Consider the following 5,553-nt stretch of genomic DNA (forward strand, 5'->3'; position numbering starts at 1 on the left):
CCCTGGACACTACCACCAATGAAATATAAAACCAAACCAAGCCTTTATAGTAGTGAGATATCGAAAATCGAACTAACAAAAAAGAAACCTATCATTCTATAGGTATTTGAAGAACTTGTAGCATTTCGCCAAAATTTAATTCTTCGTATTGTTAGCCGACACTGGGTAGCTTGTTGCTACCACATTTTGAGTACCAGATTTATTTTATTTTGCTGTGAATTTAACAATCTTCTTGCTACCGATTATAGGAGTATTTATTTTACAGTATTTCACAACTTCGTTTCAACCTATATCATCTACAGATTAATTTATTAACTACTTTTAAACTCAAAATAGCTAATAAAAGCAGTATAACAGTTCGTTACATAGCATAAAATTAGGTTGTTAGTTTATAAACATGTGTTTCTGTTAATTATTTTTACCGTTATATTTACTACTGTTTTACTTATTGTTATTGTGGTCTTTCTCGTATTTTATCATCGCTTGCACGTTTCAGCTGTTTGTTATTTTACATTACCTTTTACTCCGGTTGCCTTCTCTCTAAACTGAAGAGGTGTCTTAACGGCAGAATAATTGTGTTAGACACAGCTTATAGTTTGCTTGGTAAGTTATTTTTCTTTCATTGATCTTGTCATTCTAATTAGAGCATTATATTGTTACTATACTAATATTGTTATTAATTTAATTTGGTAATTTATCTAAGATGTTATACGAATTTAAAGTTACACTGTCGTTTACTGGGATTTAATTGGTGTGTCCAAAAATTAAGGATATTTTGGAATTACCAAGTAATTATTCATGATCTAGAAACACCCTATTCGATAGCTAACTATTTAGTTGGCTGCTGAAAAGTTAAAAAAATTATGGAAGTTTCAGTTTAACTACAAAATATTTCGTAGTTATTTTAATATTTCAACTTGTATTTATTGTTGTAAAATGATTTAAAAAATTGTTTCATAAGACTATTTCTCATCAAACAACAGCAACTGCTAGTAGTAATACCTAGAAAATAATTCCTAACCGGATGGAGAAGTAACACTCTAGCGGTTCAGTAACACATATATCTCTGATAATACAGAGTGGTCCATAATTATCATTCATATTTTAGAATTAATAACTAAATAAATATAACTATGCAGTTTTCAACATCTTGTAGCTCAACTCAAACAGTTTTTATTGACATGTCGGTAGACTTCCACATGTGCACCATTAGTGGCTCTCAGCACTTTTAACCAGTATTCGATTTCAGATACGTTCGCTCCAACATGTCTACAGTTACAGTGGCGATGACATCCGTTATCCTGATCTTTAGCTCTGTGATGCTTGCTATAGGTGTGGGATACACGATATCGTTAATATACTCCCCAAAAAATCAGTTTAGTGCAGTGATGTCTGGCGAATGCGGAGGCCACGGAACTGGCCCACCCTGGCCAAACGACGCATTGAGTCTTTTCTTGCACGGTTGCTATTTTACAGGGTAACACTACTCACTGTTATTTATATACTCACAAATATCTAACTGTTTTGTTTGATATCATTTCCCGAACTTTATTTATTTAAACTTTTTCTAATATTCTAAGGGTCCGTTCAATGGGTCCTGGGAGGGCCTTTGTTTCCCTCCGTGTTACCTTTAACTGACTAAGAAATATTTGACCCCATATCCTATTGAATTTTGTTTATTTTGGGTAAAATATGTCCATTTTCCCCAATTTTGGGCCAACTTTTGCACATTTCTTTTACCATTTTGTTAATTTTCAACAGTATTTAGCAGAGAACATATTGTTCATTCAGAAAGTGACAATTATAAAAAATATGATTCTTTTCTATAGACCTTCGGGAAGCAGAATTATGGGGCTTAAGCGCTATAGGGCTAAAATGTTTTGAGTCAAATCTAAAAAATATTACCCAGGTTTTAGAATTCCCTTAGTATGCGTAAAAGTTTCAAGTCTCTAGGTTCTCTCCTCTTGGAGCTATGGTGGTCACACACACACACACAGGCTCTTTTATTATTATTATTATTATAGGTTAAAGTTCAAAATAGAAAAGATAATTTTGGATCACCCTCTATACTAATACATATCAACCCTCCCGTATAACTAACACGCTCATTACTTCAATCGTTTAAAATGGGAATGCATATTAATATCGCACTGAAAGGTCGTTTATGAATGATTAAAATGTCTAAGTTATAAAAGGTAACATGAATTTGTAGTGGAAAGCAAAGCTTTCGGCAGGAACTGAGGAAACACCTCTCGAGGAATTTTAAGCACAGCCAAAAGTGATGTGACAATCCTTTAGTTTATTAGTCCATAAAAGTGCGCTATTTCATCGAAATTTACTTAAACTGTCTTTGTAAAGTGAATTATAGTCAGTTGACCTACAGTAATAGTACTCTGTTCTCACGGTTGATAACTCTTGCACGGAAAAAGTAAAAGTAACAATGAGATAAAAAGGAATTTGAAAACTCCAATTCTTTTGAACAGCAAAATAAAAAGGAATTTGGAACTCAAGTTCTTTTGAACGGTTAATATCGCGTTTCTCGATATAACTTGCGAGCAACAGTTAAAGTAATACTCAGTTCTGTTCTTGTTTTATAGAGACTTCCTGTTGCAGCCGCGTACGTTGACTATAGGCAGGAACATAATATAATCGAATGTGGTTATTCTTCAAGTGAGCACTTTTCTGATGCTGTCTGAAGTTGACGACCATTTGTGTTATCATTCAAGTTTTGGGGAGAAAATATCGCAATTATTGAAATAACAAAATTACCTACAGAGCTCAGAATCTACTTGTAATTCTTTTTCTTGATCAAAATTGTTTAACATTATGAAACGTAAGAAAACTGAAAAGATCACGTTTTTGAAAGATTTCATTCAATACACAACGGAAAAGTAATACTGTTATACTATATATGGACAATACTAATTATTGAAAAACATTCTGACTGTACTATCTGCATTACCTCTCATTCTTACAGCTCATAGACAAACTATATACATTTTGACAACAAACAGAACAAAACAAAATGAAGCTACATTGCCAAGCATGATTCATTAACATATATATATAGTTTTGTTTAACCTTTATTTTTGTTTTTCATACTCAAACACCAGCATTCACACAACTTTCAGAAGTTCATTGAGCTCAGTTTGAATTCCTAACATGCATAAAATTCAGTTTAAACACAAAGAGGAATGCTAGTGCGCCTAATTTGAATAATTGTTATGCTCAGAAGCCTGAAATTTAACTACCATTAGCTATGAAACAATAAAGTTCAAGTTTACATTTTTTCTGCTTGAAACCCCAAGAATATCATGTCTTTCTTTGAAACTCTTCTATTCTGTCGTGTTTGATCAAATGCTTGATTATTTCAACCAGTAAACATCTGTTATTTTGTGCATTAAAAATTAAGATAAAAAAAGCATGAATGAAAATACTGTAGATAGTTTTGTTTTATAACACGGTTTGATTGACATTTGGGGAACTCAAGACTATACGAATTAATCTTAACTGTTATAATTTCGCTCAAACATGGAAACAACAAAAACGTTTACTTGTTGATGTGCATGACTGATACCACAATATAGTAGAATTTCCCTAATTAATTTCCAGAATGAACAACATTTCTAAGGAACGAAGAGCACATTAACACAACCCTTATTGATAATGGATACCCGGAACAATGGGTGTTACTTACAAGATTATTGATAAACCATAGTTTTTCATTGTGCACAAGTGATTCTTGTTGCAACAACAACGTAGAGGTTACTTGAGATGTGGCAGTATATTTTGCACCACTTACTCATCGAGTCTACATAGAGACCTCATTACTTAGTCTGTATGATAACATTTGGTGTGATTGTCAATAAAGTCCATTCCTTGATGTGGCAGTATATTTTGCACCACTTACTCATCGAGTATAAATAGAGACCTAATTGCTGTATGATAACATGTGGTGTGATTGTCAATAAAGTCCATTCCTTGATGTGGCAGTATATTTTGCACCACTTACTCATCGAGTATAAATAGAGACCTAATTGCTGTATGATAACATCTGGTGTGATTGTCAATAAAGTCTATTCCTTGATGTGGCAGTATATTTTGCACCACTTACTCATCGAGTCTAAATAGAGACCTCATAACTTAGTCTGTATGATAACATGTGGTGTGATTGTCAATAAAGTCCATTCCTTGATGTGGCAGTATATTTTGCACCACTTACTCATCGAGTCTACATAGAGACCTCATTACTTAATCTGTATGATAACATTTGGTGTGATTGTCAATAAAGTCCATTCTATGATGTGGCAGTATATTTTGCACCACTTACTCAGCGAGTCTAAATAGAGACCTCATAACTTAGTCTGTATGATAACATTTGGTGTGATTGTCAATAAAGTCCATTCCTTGATGTGGCAGTATATTTTGTACCACTTACTCATCGAGTCTAAATAGAGACCTAATTACTTAATCTGTATGATAACATTTGGTGTGATTGTCAATAAAGTCCATTCTATGATGTGGCAGTATATTTTGCACCACTTACTCATCGAGTCTAAATAGAGACCTCATAACTTAGTCTGTATGATAACATGTGGTGTGATTGTCAATAAAGTCCATTTCTTGGCCACAAATTTTATCTTGCCTAACATATATTAGATCTTTCTGTGAACAAATTAAGAATTGTGAGTACACAACAACACCTATTTTGAGAACAGTGCCTCTCATTTTTTAAACATCAATGATTCCAATCATCTCAGTATGTTAATGCGGCTGTCACATAACTTGGTGCTGTACCGCACGTGTTTAGAAGATGAACTGATGTCAACTAGTTTAGCTCATTACTAACAAATGTTTATCGTTATTTGACTGTAGGACTTTTGAATATTAATGAGTGATACATGAATACTTTGTGCATTTTTGTCTAAGAAGGAAGATAAAACTTGTATTTTCTTGTGTGTAGTTTTTAATTTTCTAAATTAATCTATTACACAATAACTCATCTTGAAACAATTAGGTGTTCAAACTTAGTGTATCAATTTCAATCTGACTGTCACCATTAAGTGATAGTTCATTAACATTTTTTATGAGACATTACACATTACTTTCCAATTAAGAGAGAAAAAAATGACATTTTTTCCGGGAAGCATTTAAAAGTTGTTACCGTATAAAAAAAAAGTCACATCGATAGTCTTACAATAGTCATTTTATAAATACGGTAACAGTATAAACACTGCCACAATGATAGTCTTACAATAGTCATTTTATAAATACGGTAACAGTATAAACACTGCCACAATGATAGTTTTATAACAGTCATTTTATAAATACGGTAACAGTAAAAACACTGCCACATTGATAGTTTTACAATAGTCATTTTATAAATACGGTAACAGTATAAACACTGCCACAATGATAGTTTTATAACAGTCATTTTATAAATACGGTAACAGTAAAAACACTGCCACAATGATAGTTTTATAACAGTCATTTTATAAATACGGTAACAGTAAAAACACTGCCACAATGATAGTTTTATAACAGTCATTTTAT

The sequence above is a fragment of the Limulus polyphemus genome, unplaced genomic scaffold (genome assembly GCF_000517525.1).
Source record: "Limulus polyphemus unplaced genomic scaffold, Limulus_polyphemus-2.1.2 Scaffold1218, whole genome shotgun sequence".
Lineage (NCBI taxonomy): Eukaryota > Metazoa > Arthropoda > Merostomata > Xiphosura > Limulidae > Limulus > Limulus polyphemus.